This window comes from Thermobia domestica, chromosome 18 (assembly GCF_964235325.1).
Source record: "Thermobia domestica chromosome 18, izTheDome1.hap1.1, whole genome shotgun sequence".
Classification (NCBI taxonomy): Eukaryota; Metazoa; Arthropoda; class Insecta; order Zygentoma; family Lepismatidae; genus Thermobia; species Thermobia domestica.
The window spans coordinates 163677579-163702087 of record NC_137471.1 but is presented as its reverse complement, the minus strand read 5'-3'; the positions used below and the strand labels follow the sequence as shown (position 1 = coordinate 163702087).

General features: G+C 35.8%; 1 long non-coding RNA gene across 1 annotated transcript; it reads left to right on the top strand.

The window, feature by feature from the left end:
- Positions 1–1032: 1032 nt before the first annotated feature.
- LOC145675967 (uncharacterized) lies at positions 1033–11243 on the top strand. The gene is made up of 3 exons (XR_014129253.1): positions 1033–1299; positions 9685–9830; positions 10797–11243. It is a non-coding gene; the product is annotated as an uncharacterized LOC145675967 (long non-coding RNA).
- Positions 11244–24509: the final 13266 nt, after the last annotated feature.

Genomic DNA, 24509 nt, shown 5'->3' with positions numbered 1-24509 from the left:
CGAATATAGTGAACAGGTGTAACGGATGCGCAAAAATAATGAAGAAAACCTTTTGAATTTTTGTGAAGCACACGGAGTACTGAAGTTAAGTGAAATGTAACAGTTTTTAATACTTTAAGCACTGTTTTTTGTATGTTGCAAAGTCCAAGGGCAAATTCAGACTGGAGGGGCAACTCTAAACTTAAGCCAAAATTCCCTCCACGAAACAAAATCGTAAATACGCCACTGACAGGATGTGCATTCTTACAACGTTAGTAGGAAAATAATGTAAGGAAAATTTTCACAAATGGTAATAGAAATATTGTGTTGAATGTAATGTAATATGTTTTCAATGTTGAAAGCAGTGGTAAAAAGGATCTGAAAAGGGGGCGGTAGGCAGCGGATGACGTCACGCCGTTGCACCTGACTATCTTTGACCATTGTATTTTTTTTAGGAACTGGGGAGACGCCGTACATATTTTTTCCAGGTGGGGGCGGCGTCCCCCCGCACTTTTTACCCCTAGTTGAGAGAGAAAATGTTTTCGAAGTAACACTAAAAATGTTTTAAATAGGGCCTACATGATAAAGAAAACAGAATAGGCCTGTGAACACAATAAAATGTTTTCCAACATGTCATATGCAATCTTTTCTATTCTTACAAGAAAACATATGAAATATAATTTTTAAAATATTTCGAATATTTTAAAAATAAATTCGTTCGTAATATGAGAAATATTTTTAAAACGCCTATTAATTTTGTATGGAAATGTTTTTGTTACCTTGTCCTGTAACTTAAATGAAATATTTTCATGCAATATTTTAGAATTGTTTCCAGAATATTTTTTTTTTCGAATGCTGAATAAATTCTCTCACAAGAGTATCGTAGTAGCATTATTACCAATCATTATACTAATTATAGCAGCATCAAATAAATATTTTTGTTTAAAATTTGAAATTTATAATATCCTGTGACAAGGCATTTATTTGAGATTGCAAAATAGCATTGCTACATCAACCGTCATTTGTTTATCAAAAGTACCAGCATTCCTGGCGCGATATGTTGAATTTGAATGTTGATCTGTCTCTGTCACATTATCCCCACCTGTTCTCACTGCCTATTATCTTTATTTACAAAGATCTACGTTATTTAGCATCTTATAAGCATCTCTAAAGATTCATTTCAATTCCTCATCTTTTTCTTTTGATCATACCGTCTAGAATTGCCGGGAGAGCGATCTTCGCTAACGCAAGTTGCAACCACAGAAGAAGAAGAATCTGTCTGTGTGAAGTTGTGACAACAAGAACTTACAAGAAAAGTCGGTAAGTAGAACGATTACACAAAATAATTTAGTTTTATTGTCTTTAAAGTTATGACAAATTTATGTTTACAAATTAATAAAGGTTGTGGGAGGCTAGATTTCCACTTTTTATGTTTATACATAAAATACCGTGCAGGTTTCTTTTGGCTCACCATTCGAAATAATTGCTGAAAAATGGATTATTTTAATAATTTTCTTTTTATTGTCTCCTAAGTGATTTTCGATAGGCGATTTGAAATACGTCACATGGCATAGATGAAATTCAAAGGGAGCGTCAGAAGTAATTGTCGAAAAATTACAGTTATTATTTTATGATTTGCGTATATATATACGGGGCCGGATGTATGACGTAAAAACTACAGTGCAAAAAATACAAATCAGCCTGTACTACGTGGCCACTAAAAAGCACCAATAGGCAGGGCTCTAGAACACAGGTCTCTCTTCCCATTTATCTGTAATGTAGACAGAAATCAACGTGCCCTGCGGGGCTCTAACCCGCTTTCACTTGCTAACGCTCGCTCGGCAATACTATGTGAATTAAATATTTTACTTTGGTACAGAAAAAAAAAAATTATTAACCTATATGGGGACCTGTGTTCTAGAACCTTTCCGCACCAATACTATCTGAATCAGAGCAGGGCAAAGGTGGAGGACAGCAGGAGCGAGTGGATGCTTTCCAAAGGGAAAAGATGTGGGCAAGTCTACTTTAGGCAAGGCAGTGGCAATAACCAATTCATCTGAACCTGTTCCTGCACTTAGTTACAGTTCCCAAGAAGGGAAGACAGAAAACAACGTGCACTGCCGGGGCTCTAACCCGCCTTCACTCGCTAACGCTCGCTCGGATATTTGTGCTTTACAATGTTACTGCCTTGCCCAAAGTACAGAGTTACCAGGCGTATATTACCATTTTAATGACAGGTTATAATAATTTTGCGTGGAGTTTTACTTCTGGCGTGCCATTCGAAAACTCTGTTTCTTTCAGAAGTAATGTTCCGGGAGCATTGCTACTACTACTATTATTATAAACGTATTGTTTTGGATGCTCCGGGGGGGCACTGCGATCACAAAAACTGGTCTGGAAGAAACACTGCTCGAAATACTTAGTGAGATATAATTCTTTCGCCACTTTCTTTCTTGTGTATTCAATGGTTTTCGCCAAGCGAAGTATAAATTTTTCACTTGGCATAGATAAAATTCAAGGGGACCGTCAGAATTAATTGTCGAAAAGTTACAATTCTTTTACGATTTGCGTATTTATACTGAGTCCTGATGTGTGGATAAGAAGTACAGTACAAAAAATAGAAATCAATCTCTGTTAGGGGGCTACTAAAAAGCACGAATGCCATCTAACCAAGTCATAGAGGGTGAAGGTGGGGGCCCAAGGGGGTGCTTCCGAAGGGAGCAGTCACGTACTCTTCTATTTTGATGACGGGATAATGGCGCGTATATTACCATTTTAATGACGTATTCACGATTTTTTTTGGGGAGAGGGCCTTGGCTAACTTTGTTCCTGGAGGTGAGAAAATTCTGCAAGATAATTTATTTATTTTAATATCGTAAATACAATTTCAAAAGGCTTAAACCCGGAAGCCACCCTTAAATACACCACTGGGTTATAATAATTGTGGGGTTCACTCGAGCAGACGTTTACACCGAGAACAAAATTTATAGGGAAAATGTGAAATATTTTTCGTGAAGGAATATGAGTATGAATGTAAGTTATTTCTGTCAGTGCACAGCTTATTGAAATGGATTTTGAATGCAAATAGAGTAGAAGTAAGCGGCGGGAATTTCCAGTTCATACGTCAGTTGTGGACATCTGCGATGGCCGTAATATGATTTTTTTTTTTAAGAATTGTGTAATAGAGAGAGAAAGATTATAAAGTTTCTGCAGAGTAATGGTATGGTGAAGCGCGTAAAATCAACTGCGCAAAGTGTGGAAAAGATGTATTCACGAAGAAAAATTCAGAACAGAGGCAATAGCCTTACATACACTATTTTCAGTCGTAAAGGTGAGAAAGAAAGCGGGTGTAACACACGTGTATTAGCTGTGAAAGGTGTTTTTTTTAAAGGATCGAAATTAAGTGTTTTTGAAGATAAGAATAATTACAAATATTGTAAATGACCATCCTCTTTTATGCGTCCCCCTGTCGCTGACGTGCCTGCTCCCTACGCTGTCGCTCGGGCCTCTTGCTGTGCTTCTGCCCTGTCTCGGTTAAGTAACGTTCTTGTTTTTTACTGGCCACCTAGCACAAGTTGTTTCACTTTTTCTTTTAGAGCTCCTCATTTAGTGCATAGGAGGGCGCGGTTGCTTAGTGGTAGAATTTAAAATTGTTGAATTTGTTGAAAAATTATAATTCTTTCGCTAATTTTATTATTGTCTCTTAAATGATTTGCGGCAGGCGAATGTAAATACTTCACCTAGCATATATAAAATTCAATGGGGCCATCAGACTAGATTTGCCAAAAAATTACAATTATTCTTGTATTGTATTGTATTCAGGGTTTGCCCAAGTGGGTCCAGCCCGGAAAAAACCCCGGGTTTTTTCGGGTTGGACCCACCTGCGTTTTTGAGATTTTCGTTAGTATATTATTGGTGCAATTATGGTGATCACATTGGAAGTGATTCTTATCAGATTTTGGACTTTCCTTGGGCAAATTGGGTGCTTTCACGTTAAGGTATACAACATCCAACGTAAGGCCTTTATAAAGTTCTGAATGCACTGAATGCATTTAAAAAAGTCGTACCTTAGATTGAGATAATTATAGAACAAATTAATTTATGGAATGTGCTTATATCCTATGTGAAGTAAAATATGCAATTTTATATTTTAGAAAATACTTTCCGTGAATAGTGTGCTCGCTTACTCGGCGACGCCGAAGGACATTATCCCTCATACATCTGATGGGTTTAGGGCCATAGGTGCTGGTAGTACTAGTAAATATGTAGTGTATTAATAAAACTATTAGTATTATTTTTTATAATCTTTGATGGTAACACTGGTATTCTTCAGTAGAGTTTGGTTTTCCAACAACAGTTTAGTTTAGTTATTTGTTGCTACTTTTCAAATAAGCTTTCTGTATAATCAACACCAGCAATAGCGTAAAAATTCTTGTCAAATTTAAGAATCTTAATGTTTCGAAGAGTGCGTAACGCTTACTATTTCAAGTGCTGAATTCAAACTTTGTACTAGTGGAAGTTTCGATGTACAGTAAAGAAAGCTTGCATTTTCGGAAAATAATAACAAACCTTCGTCGCGAAAGAAGTGCTCGGGAAATTCCCGCAATTAAACGCACAAAGCATCGGAACTGAATACTTCAACAATAAAACTATTTGAAAAAAATGAAATGAAATCTTTCAGTTTTACGTCCCACAATTATGCCTGTGAGGCTAAAGGAGACCGTGATTATGAGAAATGAATGAAATGGTGGAATGAACCAAGTGGGAGGAAACGGAAGAACGCTAGAAAACTCACGAGCACGGTGTTTATCCACTAAGAAGTCGACGCGGCGCGAGCTGGAATCGAACCAGGGACCCCAAGCACCGGAGGTGAACGCTCTATCACTGAGCCACTGTGTCCCTAATAAAACAGTATATTTTCCGCTGTAAGATATTTAGTTTCATTTAAGACATATTGAAACATTTATTTTATGAAGTTGAATTATACAGGGTGTTTCAAAACAACACCGACAACGTTTTTGAGATGATTCCTGACACCAAGATAAGACAAAAAGTATAGACCAACCTGGTTGCACAATTGCTTCCTTTCGGACTTTTAGGCTGCCGAAAATATGAAAAGATGAACTTTAAAGGTCTATAGCGCCAAAACTATTGGACCTGCCGTAGTCATGTCGAGACCACTTAAAAACTGAGATGTGCACTCTCCAAAAAATACACGTTTCAGAATCCTGCGGTACTCACGCAACAATTTTTATAGAGTTAGCCTTGCTACTGGCATATAATTTGGAGTACTGGCCAACTACCTCTTGTTCATGTTTTCGGCAGCTTATAACTCCGAAAGGAAGCATTTTTTCACCTAGGTTCATCTATACTTTTTGTCTTACGTTGGTGTCAGGTATCACCTCCCAAAGCGGTGTCGGTGTTGTTTTGAAACACACTGCATATATGTTAATTGTTTTAAATTAATTTTCTGGGAGAACGGTCTTGCAACAAGTGCTCGGGAAATTCCCGTAATTGAACGCACAAAGTATCGGAAGTGAACTTCAACAAAAGAACCATTTATTTTACGCTAGAAAATATTTAATTTTATTTGAGACATTTTGAAACATTTATTTTATAAAACATGAGTTATAGATTGATTTGTTCTAAATATAAATTAATATATTTGTTTTCAATTAATATATTTGGTGTTCATATTTGGCGAATGTCAGTGAGGGTATTAGGCTGATTCGTTCTATATTTGTTAGTTCGTCTGCCTGTACCACACGTACAACAGGGTACCACTTTCCGTCTTTTAAGTTTAAATTTTCAGAGTACAAGTACGAGACAAACTAAATTTCATGTTCAGATTTTGACGGCATACACACCTAAAATTTCAAATTGGCGGGTATCCACGCCGCAATTTTCAGTTTTTCAAGTTGAAATTTTCAGAGTAGAAGCTCAAGACACACTAAATTAACTGTATTTATTTTGGCGGCGATCCAACGTAAAATTTCAAAATGACAGTCATTTTTCAAAACAGCAGTGAATAGAAAATTGTTGCAAGTTGTGACAGTCATAATCTTGAAATATAAATCACATTCTAACACGTTTACCCTAACGGCATTGGAATATTTAAAAAAAAAAAAACTCAATTAAACCCGAAAGACCCATATTGGTCCAGGTGTGTTGGGCTTTTTCAAAAAAGTCCGGGTTCTTCAAACCCTGATTGTATTGTATTTATTTTCACACGTTTTCATACAAATTGTTCACAACGTGAACGTATGAGTTGGACACGTCACAAGATCATTGAATGTGTACATATTTATACATTTAAATCTACATCCAATAGTAAAATAGCGTCAATTTAAGTAAAAGAGGTACAATTTTTCATTATTCTAATTTACATACAACGATATAAAACAATATAACAGTTTATAAAACAATACATTATACATATGCAAAAATATATATACACTTTAATCCTTATTTACTACAGACATTTTTAATATAAGTGATTATGGATTTGCGAGATATTCTCCTACAGAATAGAAGCAGTGCTAAAATAGTTAGTACTTGATTGCTTTATTGAAGCCGGATGTTTTGTTTTTTAAAGTGGAAGGAAGCTTGTTATAAATATTCACTGCCATAGGAAATGTACTATTCTTATGCACTTTTAAACGTGAAGACTACATTAAGATCGGACGCTTGTCTTGTATTATGCATATGAATATCTGAATTCAACCGGAAATTGCTTGTTATAGCTATCTATATATCATTTTTACAAATTTTAGAAGTTCATATATATATAAACATGAAAGAGATAAGATTTCAAGAAATTTAAATAGAGGTTTAAAAGAAGTTCGAGAAGAACTACAGTGCCAAGAATAAAAACCAACCAAAAGTCATACTAGTAGTGCTTCTCTTGTAAATATAAGATACAGCTTCTGTACAATGTGTAGGAATACGGCGCCGGTAGAAAATAGTATCTTATACAGTTGTCTTTCATATGCACGTACGCATTTTATCCATCGTAAAGGATTTGTAATTATTTTACACTTGTAAGGCTTCACTTATAAACCTAAAATACCTGTATATTACTTTGAATTTAATTCTATCGCCTGCAGAAATTTATTTTTTATAAATGTCTCTTTTCATGCATAGTTTTGAATTTTACCTGCATATCTTCCAAAATGTGGTGCGCCGAAAGTAATCCAGCACCTAAAATTTAAAGGTCTGAGTGACGACTGACTAATCCTCGCACAAGACAAGTCGATTAATTTAAAATAATCATTATTTAACTCATCATTTAACATAATTAGACACGTATTTCAGTTTTTAATTATTATTATTATTATTGACACAACTTAGAATGGAAAAAATAAGGCGGATACGCGGAAAGGGGTGAAAAGCATTTTAATAAGATGGCAACATCTCCGAATCCCTTAAGCTTAGAAACTTGATGCTTTGTATTTAGGCTCCTCATTCAAAATAATTTGTACGTGTTTCACTGATTTTTAATATTTTAGTAAAAATTTACAGAAAAGAGGGGCAAAGGAACAAAAAGTTTGGTTTGAAGGTTAGAAACACGAGCTTCTAATTTAAAATAATTAGATAAGTAATTAAGCTTTCTTATTTAAATGTATGTCCTAGAAGGGAAGAAGAAGGGTGCTGACGGGGATGGAGGTGGTAAAAATTATGAAATGAAATGAAAATGAAATCTTTCAGTTTAACGTTCCACGATTATGTCTATAAGGCTAAGGGAGATTGGTGGTAAAAGTTAGTAGACACGTGTCCGAGAGTTTTTGAAAATTCCGTATATTAGAGTGAAAGAGGCTCAATTGTTGGTCTGACAGTGAAGCGAGTACGTTTAGAACTAGTTGAAATGTTTAGAAAGTACGTAGTTCATCTCTGCTGCATGGGGTCCTTGGTTCGATCCCAGCTAGCGCCAAGCGGGCTTTGTGGTAGACAAACCGTGTGCGTGTGTTTTCTCGGGGCTGTCCCGTTTCCTCCCACTTACTTTATTCCACTATTTCATTCATTTCTCATCATCAGCGTCTCACCCTGGATGCATAAACGTGGGACGTTAAACTAAATGTTTCATTTCATCTTAATGTCCATGTACAAGTACCTGCTTCTTGAGTTATACATAATATTTTCAATCTGTGAACAATGCTAAACTGCATTACTACTCCCTGAATACAGCGTGGGTGTAAAGTCAGTTCTTATTTGCAACAATGAATATTTCTAAAACTAAACAACCTATCACAGTTTTATTTTCATCGAATACATTATTAGAGTGCACCATTTGGTTATTAAGTTACATTTCAACGTATGCACCCGCATTTTCCACAACTTCTAAAATGTTAACAGTTACACACGCCAGCTAAGCTGATGCTAGTTTCTAGGATAATCTAGATTAAAAATAGGTATTGACTTTACAACCACCGTGTATATTCTAAAACTGTTAAATTATTCCTCGTCTTCCTGTAGATTTCGTAATATTTTTTATAGATACGTTGCTTTCATCAATTTCTAATTTACAACGGCAGGGTTGGCTGGTTTAAACAGCTTTTTTTTTCTTTAAAAAAAACAGGTTTAAACCAAAAAAGAAAAAAACGAAAAATTCCTTAAATCGTGTGAACTTCATGGTGACGTCTCCATATATCACACCATCTGCATTACGTTTATCTACTTTTCACCTTTTAATCAAGGGGTCCCGTGTTCAATTCTCGGTCGAACCACAACCCATCTTTCAAGTGTAAACCAAGTAGCGATTCAAAGTGTGTCCCTTTAAGTGAAAGTCTTCTCCGTGATAACTTTGGTATTTCATAAGGATGTTAAGCCTAAACATACGAAACGAAACCAAATTGTATATTTCTACTTGCCTGAATGCCTGTTGTTTTATAAAGAAGCCAGGTTGCTTAAATATATTGATAGAAATTGGCAAAATGTATCAACTACCTACGTAGCTTCCAACATCAGCTTGGATTCGACTTTGTTTTAATTTTGTTGAATGTTATCTACATAACAAATTTGTCATTTAATATGATACGTTGACCTTAAAATTTTACATACAAATACATTTAAACTAATAATAGGATTTTCCCAATGGCTAAGGCGGGAGTTTCCCGATTTATATGTAATTCTGTATAATGTTTTTACTTCTGTAACTACTTATCTTTTTGTCCTTCTGAAATGACTCTTGACAATTATATTAACAACTAGGCTTATGTAAAGATCAGTATAACGTATTTTTATCAGGAGTCCTTCGTGAGTGAGTCGACAATCTTACTTGTGACCAATTAGTCCCGGTTTCGTGCCGAAATGGACAATTTCTCTTGGATGTAAGCCGAGAAGCGGTTTGGATTCCCTTTCAGTTTAACCTTGTTGTTCCATAATAACACCAAGACGAAACAAATTAATTTCTGTTCATATTTAATACAAATACATAGAGTAAATTATTTAAACAAAAAAAACTGTTTTTTTTCAATAAAAACCATGGTTTTTGCCAACCCTGTACAACTGCTTGAAAATTAGTATGTAACTTTTCTTTTATTGGAAAAAATAAAACGTCAGTGCAAATATTAATTTTTGAGGATGCGCCAATTGCAACTGACTGTGACATTGTCGTCTAAAATCAATGTAATTTGTTTAAGGGCATCAATTGTATGCTCTAAATTTCCATTACTATTACTTGAGTGCTTAATGTGTATTTCGTTACAGGTCTAAGAAATGAAAAACTGGGAGGTGACAGCTTAGAAGCCATCACAAGAAACATCATGAAAAAGACAAGTGCAATAGCTGAGCAATTTAGTTGGCACGGTGCAATTGGAAAGAGCTTTCCTCGTTAATCAGCAACGCAATAATAGGTAAGAAACTCTCCCTACTGTTCTTTAATCTCATTTTCAGAGTGGAAAAAAAGTTGTCATTTGAAGAGGGATACACTATGTTTAAAATATTGTATAAAAAAAAGGAAAACATTCTGGTGCCGTTTTTATTTTCTTCGCTTTAAATACTTACTATTGTGCCATGAATACTTCTCAGAATCATCTTCCTGTAAACTTTATTTCCCAGAAGCATATACTGCAACCGCTGTTATAACATTTAAAAGGCTTTGGAAATCCTTATTTTAGCAAAATGTGCAATTTTCCTGTCCTCAAGTGACACGTTACATTTAAGTGTCCGTGGAAGAGAGAGCTGAATATGTATAAAATATAGTTCATCCTTTTACTGAATTGTTCTGTCATGTTGGTAGTTTTCTTGAGCATTTCACGATTAATTCCTACATTATCAAAATTATTCATTTGTATAAGGCAAAGTAATATGTATGGCCTGCTCCGTGGCAAAGAAATCGAGCAAGGTAGCGGTCATCAAAGCCTTAGTAACCATCTCGGCATTCATCTGGTGCGACTGAGGGAAAAAGAATGATCGGGCCCAGATTTGAGATCGGAGCCTTCGGAATGAGACGCTAGTTCTTCATCAACTCAAATGCTGCCACATGTTTTCAAATTATTATTATTTTTAATATTAGGTTTAATATTTATAAGATGCTATACTTTTTAAAAATAAAAGTGCGACCGCTTCAACATGTTACAACGTCCGTAATTAAGCTACAGTCTGAGGTATGTCACTTTCAGCTTTAGCTGTTGTCTTCCTTGCCCTTTACATTTTCTTCAGGATGTTACTTTTGTAACACATTATTGTCCTCACAAGCTGCTGTAGGTCCTACACAAACATTTTAAATATTTTTGTAAGTTTAAGATGTAATAATTGATCTCTAATCATTCCCTGCTGTTATTATGTTATTAAACACTGCCTATTATTTTTATTTTCAGAAACTGCAACACGAGAGAAACGTAACTAACGATGAGATCGCGCAGATTATTGGGATTTAGCTTCAACATGCCATACAGAGACGAACAAGAAAATCAGTTAAGAATTCAGCTGCAGTTCCACAGAACTTGAACTGACAATTCGCAGCGTCGAAGTTAGAGTTAGTTGTGGTAATCAAAAGTGAGATTATACAGAAGCAAATAAGTGACATTTCGTAAAAAGATCTATTCCCCATGCGCCGTAGATTTGTGGAACATATTTTCAGCAACATACATAAACATTGTTGTTGTTGATTTTTATTGAATTAGCGTGTCAGTGACATAATTTTCCAGAACAAGTTTACAAGTTAAAATGTGAATTTCTGATATTTGAGAAGATTGTTCTTAATGTATAGAAACAAATAATAAGAGCAGCATGAAGATTCTGCTGAAGAGAATTTAAATAAATAAAGCCAGAATAGTGTACATTTATATTTTTATTTAACTACTAACCGATATGTATATTTATTATAGTGGACAGTGTAAATTATAACTACATAATGTTAGCTTGCTCTCATAATTTTTTTTTCCTCAAAATCTTATTTATGCACAGAATGTTTCTGGGTGTTCCACTGCTACTACTGGTATGTGGCAACGCCGTGTATGTATGTTGGGGTGTCTTATGTCATATTGCGAGGTTCAGACTGCAAATTAGTCTTCACAATCATCGCGTGCCAGTTTTCAAAGCGGCTATATTGGATTTATTATTTTTAAGATAGGAAAAGGATTGCCAACAATTGTTTCTTGAATTGGATGTCTAAACCTCAATCTTTTTTTTTATTATTGATCCAGTACAGCCGCTTTCAAAACTGGCAGGCGACGATTGTGAACACACTCTTATCCAGTTTGAATCTCGTAAGTCACATAAGACACCCCAGCATATATGCACGGCGTGGCCACATACCAGTAGCACCAGTGGAACACCCAGAAACCATTTGTGTAAATAAGATTTTGAGTAAAAAAAAAATGCTTAAAATTATGAGAACAAGCTAACATTATGTAGTTACAATTTACACTTATTTTTTATTTTATTTTATTTATTTATTTATTTTTGGTCTGAATCTGTGGGCCGCAATGGTTTCTCGTCATGAAGACAGAGTGAGGCAAAGGCGTCTAAGCAGGTAAAATTGGACAGAAGAATATTATGTTTTCTTCCAGCTGCTATGTCACAGTTTGGCCGCCTTGTTTTCGACCCACTATTTGTTCCCAGCAACAAGCCATTATATATACAGAGTGACGCAAAAGGCTGGAGCCCATAGGCCAACTCGGTTACTATTGCAGATATGAAAACAAGGTAAGATATGTAAGGACATTTTTAAATTCCAGCAACACTTTTGTTTTTGTACTAGTGTACCGCTCAATAAAGAAAATGCGTTACCATACATCATGTTGGGCTACACGAATGAAAGAATGTGTGGTTTAAAATTAGCTACACCGAGAAGAATTGAAAGGAGACACAGTGAAGGATAAACATGCAAATGCAATATCTACGCCAGTAGCGTAGCAACCACGTTGTTGGGGGGGGGAGGAAGCGAAATTGGGTCTTGCACTATATTTTTCATTGTGTCTTTCCGTTCCCTTTGGTCCAAATAATTTCAAACCACACTTTCTTTCATTCAGTGTTATCCAACAGTGGCAGCGTTGTACTTCTCGTTACTATTGGGCGGTATACTAATATAAATACAAAACTTTAAAAATTTCCTTCTATATCTTACGTTGTTTCCGTATCTGCAATAGTAACCGAGTTGGCCTATGGGCTTCGGATTCTATCATGTACAGAAAATATTCTGTAAATATTTCGTCATGTACAGAAAATATTCCCTAAATATTTTGTCATGCACAGAAACTATTCTCTAAATATTTTCTGAGATGTACAAAAAATATTCACTAAATATATTTTGGCATATGTAGGAAAATATTGTCTGTGTTACTGGTAAATAATTTTAAAATATTCCATGAGAAACATTTTAAAAACCATTCCGTTAACATTGTAAAAAACGTTTCAAATACATTTTCAGTAATGTTTGGAAATCGTACAGGAAACATTTTTTGGAAAACTTCTCTAACGGCGTATAAAATATTTCTAAAACGTTTTTGAGTATATTCAGAGAATGTTTTCAGTATTATGTGGAAAATGTTTTCAACAATATATGGAATATATTTCCTTAAGGGAAGTAGGATACATTTTCTGAAGGAAAATGTTGCCACGTTTTAGAAATGTTTTGAAAATATTTCATTGCTGTGTGGGTACTAATAGTGCAACACAGACACTGTAAAAAAAATCTCACAATTTTTTGATCTAAATATCCAATATATTTAAATCGAAAATTTTCTTGTATGCCTTATATCTGGAGAACTACACGCAGTATAGACATACCCAAACTATCTCTTAACTCAGTATAATGTGCTCATTCCGTAAAAGGGGGGCCGCTGTGGCTCAGTGGTAGAGCGTTCACCTCTGGTGTTTGGGGTCCCGGGTTCGATCCCAGGAGCCCGCCAAGCGAACTTTGTGGTGGACAAACACCGTGTGCGTGGGTTCTCTCGGGGTTCTCCTGTTTCCTCCCACTTTCTTCATTCCACGATTTCATCCATTACTCATCATCACCGTCTCCTTTAGCCTAACCGGCATAACCTTGGGACATAAAACTCAAAGATTTCATGTTTTTCATTCCGTAAAAAAATACGAAAACTCGATTTAGGGCCCGTTCGAAAGTTGTGTAGGCCCTGATCCAATTAGCCCAAAAGATCCAATATATTTCAGTTACAAATTTTCTTGTATGCCTTACATCTGGAGAACTACATATAACTAACTAACTCACTCTATGGTGTATGGAACCCGGAGGTTCAATGCCGCGTTCACAAAAGCTCTCCATTGACTTTTATCCTTAGCCAATTGGATCCAATTGAACACAAACTATCTCTAAACTCAGTATGATGTGCTCATTCCGTAAAAAATACGAAAACTTAATTTAGAGGCCGTTCAAAAATTTTGTGATCCCTGATCCGAAAACTAATTATTAGCATAGATCGCGATCCTTTGATGCATTTTTTTAATAATTCTTAAAGTTCTTGCCCAAGATCGCAATCTTTTGATCATTTTTTGGGATAATCCATAAAAGTCATGTACGCGTAAACTGCAACGACTTTTAATTAAGTTACTTCTTTTCATATATATATATATATATATATATATATATATATATATATATATGCGTGCAACAGGAGTGCAATTGTGACAAAATGTGCAGAAATTTCCAAGGGTGCAAGTCGTGCAGTCGTGCAAGTTTCTCACACGTTTTGTACACGCTTCTCACTCCTTCTGTTGCACAAATATATAAATGTAAAAGAAGTGATCAAAAGTTGCAGTTTACGCATACAATTCTTTTTACAGTGCAGTATAGCATTTCAATAATAGCGCATTGTTTATTGTTGCTATTAGTGTAGATATGTTTGATCGGATCCATAATTAACGCTGATGAACAAGCCTAAACTGTCCGCATGAAGGGGTATAGCAGCGCTACTATTATCAACCTACAGTTCTAAACATTTATTACGATCGGGAAAAATCAGAATGTATAATAATAATAATAATGATAATAATAATAGTGATAGTAGTAGGAAAAATTTAACGAAAAGAATGTTTTTTGTATATGATTATATTCAAAGTATCGGACATAAATGTAACGCGTTACTTGTCTTGCTTTCGAAGTAGGGTAACAGTTAATTTTCTAGGGGTAGTAACGTTCCCTTACTGTTAACGATATGCAGTAAGGGAAAGTAAAGTGACTTATAGCGGGTTACATTTTTACAAGTAATTTACCCAACACTACCTCAAAGCCTCAACAAGTCTTCGATGGGTACCTGAAACAAGCTTTCGGAAAACTGATTCCATGCTATTTTCCAAAAGTAGATGTTACAAATGCATTCACATGAGAGTGTTTCATGCATAGTGTAAATAAAATTTTGTGAGAATAGCGTTCTATAATAAAATGAGCCTTGTAACTATTTGAATGACCCTCGTCTTTGTTCCTCTCACAACTGATGATATATGCCCAAACACACACACACATACACATTGACGATTTAAGAAGAGTCTCCCCGGAGAAACTGAATAAGCAACGAGTGTAAGTAGTACAATACTACTAAAATACTGGTTTCCCATAGGTTAAGCCCAATCAGAGAAATGCCCACGGAAATTTCGTCGTTCTGGTGCAGTATCCTCAGGCCACACCATGAAATCACTGCTCACACAATATTAAACACCAGTAGTTTAAGCAGTAACGCCCGCGGGGTTTTTCCAGGGAGGGAGGCTGACATACAAGCAAAATTGCAAATACAAGCCCCTTGAAACACACAATATAAGTTCTACTGCATGTAAAACAATTACTTACGCTCATGGCGTAAGTTTACTACAGTAATGTGTGTGAATAAGCAAATTTGTTTTGATATGTATTTTGAGGAATCGAACCAATTTTGATATACCAGGGGGCAATGTCCTCCTTGACTCCCATTGCAGGTGGGCATGAAAGTAAGGATATAATTTTTTGGTAAGGTATACGCGCAACTGTTTTCAAACATATAATGTTATTCATCATCCCCATATATGCTTCTTCTTTCGTAAAATTAAAATGGGTGAGTAATATGGTTACGAACTCTGAAAAAAAATTACCGGCACCCGCTTAAAATTTCCTGTGATATAGGCCTAAGTGAAAAGTCTCTCTCTTCGAACCCATCCATGGGAAGGAAATGTACTATCCTGGACAAAATGCATTAGGATTTAGATTTCTGGGCTATAGGCATTTAAAGCCATTTAGCTATTCACGTTTTGAGGGATGACTCCCTCGGCGAGCACACAATCCGGGAAAAGGGAAGGAAGAAAGGATTGGGAAAGGAAGGAAGTAGCCTAGGACTTAAAGTTAGGTACCACCCTGGCATTTGCCTGGTGTGAATGAGGAAAACCCAGGAAAACCTCATTCAGGATGGCTGGCATGAAAAAGCTTTTTTACACTTTTTCGACCGAGTTCCCTCACCAGGAATCGAACCCGGGACCTCTCACACCGAAGTCGAAAGCGTTAGCGACCACGAAAATGCATTAGGACCCGTATTCTGCATATCCTTAATACATGCACTTATAAGCGTAATATGTACATTGTGTTCTGAAGTCGTATCGATCATTTTCTTCTATTTACCAGTAACTGCTACTTCTTTAAAATTATCGAAAGATGAAAAAATAGTATCTTAATCTGTACGTGTCAATTTTGGACAAATCCTCACGCTATATTTATGCTGCACAATTATGACAAATTAAACACTTCTGTATCCAGGGGCGGATCCAGGGAAGGGGGCGATTGCCCCCCAGAAGAGAAAACTTTCTTATTATATATATATATAAATAAAACCCATCCCAAAGTTTGCAGCCTTTAAAAGTAGCAGTATGCCAACCCACCGCCCCCCAGAAGTCGGTTCTGGATCCGTCCCTGTCTTTATCTATTGTCGAAAACAATGTTTCAAAATAAAATTGAATTATCAAATTTCTTGTCAAATAAATGAAAAGAACACTCATAAGCATCTCTACTAAATGGGATGTTAAACTCAAAATGAAAATCATGAAAAGAACTGCCCTAGGTTTTTAAAAAAAAATCACCGAATGTATAATACAATGAAAATTTGTATTTGCAAATAAGACACTGTTTAAGAATTAGGATGTTTAATGTTTTATTCTAGATTATAAATTTCAAAATAGTGGTCATAAAGAGGCTGGTAAGAAGTTTATAGTGTGTACTAGTCACCGACCTTAATAAAAATAACCGCAATATATAATAACGGGCTGTTGGCAAACCTAGTTAGTATGCACAGAACTATAACAATATAAGAAGCCTCAAACTTTTATGTACAGTAAGGAACACTTCTGAATGGTACACCCATATGAAAATTTACGGCAAAAGTGTAACATCCAGAAGTGTCCCTCCCGGGGCTAAGCCCCGGTACTGTTTTGGTTGCCGGGGCTCAGCCCCGGATCTTTTCTCGTTGCTTTTTTAAAAAAAAATATCTCCGCATCTTAAATAATGTTGATAAAATCCGTACTTTAACTTTCCTTTGTCACTGTTTCGGTAGCTCGTATTAATGTAAAATTCAAGTGCATTATTGAGGCAACCAAGGAGTGAGAAAATAGCAGAAACAAGGTTCTTTTCTCTCCGGTCGCTGCTGGTAATTTTCTTTTTTCTATTTGTTTTTCAACAGGGGCTATAGCTGAGCTATAAAATCCTTGGAGGAGGAGGACTCGGATAGTGACAGAAACTAAGAAGTTCTTTCTTCTACTGTCTTGTGTGAGCTTTCTAGCTTTTCAGAGTCCTTGCAAGAAAATACTATAGCCCTACCGAAGGCAAACAAGCTCATATACAGAACAATCGAGGTGTTTAAGGCCCATAAAGAGAGAGGGGGCATATACTGGAGAGAAGTACAGAGAGCCATAAAAGAGAAATATTTTAAAAAAGTTCCCTTGAAAATGAGTGGCAGTAAAAAACAACGCTTCGGAAATTAACAAAGGACAGCTCTATGAACAGAAGGTGCTTGACTGAGAAGGACACTGTGTGCTCCGAAATGATGAAAATTATTTACCCTGAGTTCTGTCCGGAAAATATTAATGTTGATTATAGCGAACAAGACTTGAAAGAATTGTGTGAATTGTTTTCTTCGTGTTTTCGAGAAACTATTCAAACTTTAAGGATAGTGGAGGCACGCAGGTCTTGGGGAGAATGAAGGTACTAATGCAGTGTGTGCAAACGATACCAGTCAGCAATGCTGAGTGTGAGAGGGGTTTCAGTGTAATGAATAATGTTGTCACGCCAACTAGAAACGCTCTATCGGTTGGAAGTGTGTCATCTTTAATGACAATAAATAATAATGGTCCGCCATTGTCCGCAACCCCTCCCGTACGTTAAGCGCTGGATATCACAAGGAAGAAACACCGCTCTCTCAAGTTGCTAGGAAAGTAATCAAGGCAGAAGAAAAAAAATTGAAGGAAGCTTTGTGGAAACTACTGTGACTTAACTGCATCCATTGTCTTATAAGAGGTAAATTCAGCTATTTTGATATTATTATTCACATAAAAATTATGTGAAAATTCTACGTTGTCATGAGATTTGCTTGATTTGTGTTTGCACAAGGTTTCCCAACTCTATTTAATATGGAAGTGCCTGGAATTTTACAAGATTTGACTAAACCGCACACACACACACATTATATATATATATATATATATATATATATATATATATATATATATATATATATATATATATATATATATGGTAGCCAGGAAGGGATCCGGTACTTTTTTATCACGAATTTAAACACTGCCCTTACTGTACATCCCATTATCCCTTAAAGCCACTTTTAAGGTAAAATAAAATAACGAAAGTTTGGTTTGTTTCAGTTTACCGCCTCACGGTTATGCCATGACGACTAAAGGAGACTTGGACTTACTGATTATAATGGAATCTGAACCACTTTTTCCGTTCAACTGTGTCCCACCGGGAAATGAATCCACGCGTGCCGTAGGCAAGCTTGTTAGCCACTAGACCAAACGGGTGTCTAAAATAACGAAAGTTAAATATTAAATGAAATATTACATGATAAAACACACGACGGTATATATCCCTTGAATCAAATTACATAAGAAAGAAAAGTGTTTAAATCTTCTTACCTTAACGTGATGTGTTTTGTAGAACCAGAGATTCCAGGATCGTCATCATCTTCTGATTGAGTGTTCCGTGCAATCACTTTATTAATACAAGACATGTGTTTAGTTCTCAAGTGCGATAATAAAGCACTTGTCGATCCTCCTTTGCATCTAAGTACTTTTTTACACAAGAAGCATTTAGCTTCTTCTCTAGTCTCGGCACGTTCAAAGTATTTCCACACTTCACTCCGTGACATATTGTGCTTTGCTTCACCTTAATTGCTACTTTCACCCTTATCTTGCAGGTCACTGAAATGAATATTAAATGCTTGCTCAGTGCGTTTGCGCAGTTGACCTTGACAATCGTTGCACCATATGCACCTGCAAATGTTTACTATCAAAAGCTCGACACATTATAGGCTTAAGACTTTTAGGTTCCAAAACGTTCAAATTAGAATAAAGTACATTTAAAGACGTTATACGTTAGGATTTTGTTTTATGTATTACAGAAAATGACATTTTCGTACATTTGATTACCAGTATATTTTAACAATGTTAGCTATTGTGCACATCGAAACATCTTTTAATACAACAATATTTCAGTTTTAAGCTAACATCTCTTAAACAAAATAAAATATTAATAGAACTTTCCTTACCTGGAGTTGTTATTCAAATCTGGTACAAGTAACATTGCCAAAGGGGGCCAAGGACGCGGGCGCTACCCGTAGACTATACCTGCACCCCAGACTGGTAGTATATATTAATATTGCGCAAACAATGTGAAATTAACCTGTTCAGTATAACTCCCTCAAATAAAATGTATCCACCCTTCGATTGTGTCCCCAAGAAATTAAATCTGATACTGTAGCAGGTGGTATAGCATATCATAGCCAGTTTAGAAATAGAATGGACCTAATATTTTTATTTTACTTATTTTTATAATTTTTAATTTTCCTATTTTTAAAATCAAATGCACTTCACTTTCCTAGAATCACACTAAGGGAGAAAATAATACCTATATGAGGTAGAACATACCGCGTAGAGGAAGCCTTGTTATTCCATTGTTCAAAACTGTTTGACGATGAGAGGCTAAATCAATATTTCGTGCGTTGATATATATATATATATATATATATATATATATATATATATATATATATATAACGGCAACTTAGGGTATAGATTCTAAACGCGAGGGGACTCCGTCCCGACTTCGAAAAAATATGTAGGCGTCGCCCAGTTGTTAAAAAAAATACAATGGAGAAAGATAGGAAGGGGGAACAAGCGTGACGTCATGCTGCTACCTTCCGTCCTCCTACCTTTTCAGATCCACTTTTACCCCTTTTTATGACCCCCAAATTAGAACATTTTAGATGGTTTAAAATTCTTGTATTTTTGATCATAGCAACTTGACCTGTAAAGAAGACACAAAATTTCTCCATTAACTGTACAGGAACGAAATAGGATCATTCTTAAGAATATGAAGCTTCGACATAACACTCCATTTGTGATGTGTGTCACTGCATGAGACCACTGCGTGGTAGCGATTTGTGTTCATTCAAAGCAAAATGTGCGTACATCAGCACAATACAAAACTGAAAAAAGCTATTTATTAATGCTTATTTTCATTACCGCAAACTAAACGCAAATATTACGTAGTGTCGAGCTCGAAAACCGCTTGTGAATGAGGGCTCAGAGCGCTTGAAAAAATTGATTTACAACAATAATTTTGTACTCTGAGTCCAGGAAATGAACACCAATAGGCCTACATACATTTCAATTTCTTACCGGCAAACAGTTATTCGGATTTTCGGTATACAGTTCTAAAACAAGCCAAAAAGTTCGCTATAGTAGATTAATTCAACGACGGTACTAAGAAAGAGCTGTTTCAAAGATACAATACACAGTAATATTTGAAAAGGCGGTAGATGAGCCTCCGTAGGATTGCCTCCGTCTGTCTTGATTCGTGAAGACAATAAATCAAGCAATTTTTGTACTAGTATTACCATTTCTTCTATCTACTACATAATATTACGCAACTCTATCATACAGGGCACAGTGTTTCATTTCCGTATTCTCCTCATTAAATTGATAACTTGTGACTATAAATATCTATATATTAAAATGCTAGGTTTATATGTTTGTGTGCAAAGAAAAGTTTATATGTTTATCTCCAATCCTGTTGACAATGAGATCTCGAAAACCACAAGTGTTAGAATCGTGCCATTTTTGCTGGTCGATTCCAAATTTTGTGTAGATTGGCCCAGTTCCAATTGAATATTTAAAAAACATGGCCATTATTTCTTTAATACATTTTTTAGGGTACACTGGAAGTGTTGACATTTTAAAAAATAACACATTCTTTAAGTTATACACTCCAACACAACATGTTTGTATACAGTGGTTGTATATTTCTCAGGCGTTTGTTTCATGATCAATTGATAATGAACCGAAACCGGTTTTTTGAAGAAAACCGATACCGTTTTTTGAAAACCGAAACCGTTTTTTTTTAAGAAAACCGGCTTCGGTGAAAACAGGTTTTGAAAATTTTGAAAAACCGGTTTAGGTTTTTCTTGGAAAGCGGAAACCGAAAAACCGGTTTTTGCGCCTACCACTAGTTTATACTCTATGTGTGTGTCGTCTTTTTAAGCGTATGAGTAATTGTATGTTTATCTGTTTATTTATATATTTATTTATTTATGTGTACTTATATATATTTATAATATTATTTAATTATTTATGCCAATTATTTGTTAGTTTAGATTAGTTGTGCCAAGATCGTCCTTTTGATGTGTATGTGTAATTTACAACAGATAGGAAGCCTCGGTATAGAGAAATACGAATTAGAATACTTGAAGTGGATTGGCTGCTGCCAGGAGCCAATCAGAAGCAAGATATCTCAGCTCTTGTGTGTATATAAGACTGCACGTTTCTCATGTATCTCATAGTGTCTGATGAAGCCAAAATGTTAGTTGGCGAAACTGTAACACGTATGTAATATTTTTATGTGAATATATATTGTTTTGCTCAGCAAATATTTATTTTAAGTATATATAAAGCAAAGCTTCTACTTATAGAAAATATTACATGTGTAACGATAAAATAGTATTGTAACGCCGCTAGTGGCGCATCGAGCCGGAAGCTTCATATCGTGTGGAATGAGTTGATAGCCGGTAAATTTGCAATTAAGTTTGGGAGTGAGATGCGTTTTACTGATAAGTAATGTGTCAAATTGTTCCTCGTGTAATAGTTGTTAAAATATGAGTTTATGAGGTGAGTACAAGAGAATGTTGAGAAAAAGAAATAAAAGTCATAGTCAAATAACTAAATACATGATCACTATGAAGTTAAATAGTTGTTTCGGGTGGAGATACATGAAAGTGCATGTGCGAACCACTGTAAGTGTCATGAAAATCGAGGTGAAGAATGTTGCGAGCTGCGTGCTGAACGTGTTTTAATATTAATGGTTGTGCAAAAGAGGAACGTTTTGAAGAGTGTGGATGACAAATGCTAATAAATTATGCATATAAAGAAATTGTTTAGTCTTTCGAAGTCTCACCTTTTCGATTTTGAACATAATGAGTCAATAGTGGTACTACAAGTTTCGGCCTGAATTCTTCAGGAGCAAACCGAGACTTGCACTTGTAGCTGTATGTAGGAGGCGGGAATTAATACCAAGTGTTGCTGATTGGAACTTGTTGCAGATTCGGACAGTTTTCATAGGAAAAGGAAAAGTGTGCACCTCCTTGTAGGATAACAGGTTCATAGGTTGCACCTGTTAGTAGGATATACTTTGTTTTCTTGACAGCGTTTACCTGGGACAGGAATTATTCCTAATGAGCAGGATTGTTCAAATCGGCATCTCTTCTTGAAAATTAAGATTTGTTTATGCAAAAGGTCGTTGAAAGTATCCTGTGATGTTCTCAGAATTCGAACTATGTACGTTGGTCCCTGATTGTTGCGAATACGGATGCATTTTTAAAGGTGTATCCCACTTCAGGAAGTTCAGCCTATATATCAAGTGTTATAGATAGAGGGACCCCTCGTACTACTATTGACATGGTATGTGGCTGAGGTTGCTAGTGTCGGATGTTGTTGAGAGAAGTTAAAGTTGCAGTTTTCCTGAACATTTCGAAACTGGATTGTCACGAATTATTTTGCAAAGTTAGCCGACTGTGATTTAATGATGAATATATTTTTTGTTTCTACCATTTGTGAAATATCTTTGCGTTGCCGATACTGGAAATGTTAGAGAAGTAAAACCTTCGAACTAAAGTACTTTGTATTGCAGTTTTGCTGTAGCAAGCTGTAGACAGGCTGCAGAGGAGGATAAGCTGGTTGGAGTCAGAGTCGGAGCTCGAGATGCTATGTGCATTTGTATGCTTCTTAAATGGTGGTGAACTCGTTGATGATGCTTGGTAGTTGCCACTGGTCGGAGAACGAGAACTCTGGGAACTTGGTTCAGTGTATGCTGAGCATGAATGAAATTGTGGAATGAAGAAAGTGGGAGGAAACTAAAAAAATTCCAAGGAAACCCAAGCACACGGTGTTTGTCCACCACAAAGTTAACTTGGCGGGAGCAGGGTTTGGACCCGAGACCCCATGCATCAGAGGTGAACGCTTTACAACTGAGCCACCCCAGCAATTTTATCTTAAAAGGATGTATGAAAGACTTTCCATCGTCAATTATCATATGCGGTAAAATAACCGAACTGAAACAGTATTCAAAACTATGTGATGAGAACAAGATAAGAGTGAAAATGATCATAATGATGATTAAAAATTATACTACTTGTGTACTCCAGCCAAATTACGTTCGTGAAAACTCTCAATTTCTTGCAACCTGTCGCCTGTTAATGAATTAGCATCACTGTGCGCCCACATGAGTGCAATAAATAGAGTCTAGACTTGGCAGCTACGCCTCACTACATGTGCGCCAGCTGAGAAAGTATGTGAATGCACTACGTTTTACCGGCAAATCAAAGTGGCTAGCAACCTATGAAAAGGTTACGCCCTCTGTAACGTGAGTGATCGAAAAGAATTTATTTACAAAGTGTAAGTGGAGATCTGTGCTTTATCGAAATTTTATAATTAAACGGTAAAAAAACTAAAAAAAATCAAAAAGAAAAAGAAAAATGGGCGTACGGAACTTTGATCCTTAGCATTATAATGTAAGTAAACATATATAACACAACTTAATATAGACAGATTGATTCAATATAAATACAACACAATTAGAGAAAATAAAAAATGTGTTAAGTGATAACGAGGACGGAGAATGAGGGGAGGTGCGAAGCACAAGTTTACACATGTGTATTGTTAATCAGACAAATGAATGTGTCTTTTGCGTAGGGTCATCTCTATGTGATGATGGGAACCGGAGAAGCCAAACTGAGCTGAAAGTGATTACTGGGCAGGATATGATGGATGAAAATGGAGGATGCTAATGAATAACATAATCAGATATAACCTTCAGCCCCAGATTAGCCCTAATTCGTGACCTTTTTTGAATTATTTGTAAACAATTGCAACAACAGTTTTCTTAATTGGTATGTTAGCAACTTTGGGTAAGACACTTGTCGGCTTCCGAGGAAGATGTGGATTTCGTATTTATATGCCTAAAAGACCTCCAAAATGTGGAATTAAAATTTTTATTCTTGTTGGTGAAACATTATATTACACAACAAATATAGAAGTGTATATGAGGACACAACCAGAAGGCCCGTTCCAGATAGATAACAAACCTGAAGAAGTAGTGAAGAGATTGTGTCAACACATTCATGGTTCATCTTGTAAAGAAGCGTTTTTACAATAATCGTTTGCAAGCTGCAATTTTGTTAAATAAATGGAATGAGACAGTAAGTTAACTATTATAGGGACAATTCGTAAAAACAAGAGAGTTGCCCCCGCGTTTGTGAATGCCAAACGGAGGAAAGAATACAGTAGTGTATTTGGTTTTCATTGGAACTGCACCATTGGTTCGTACGCATCTAAGA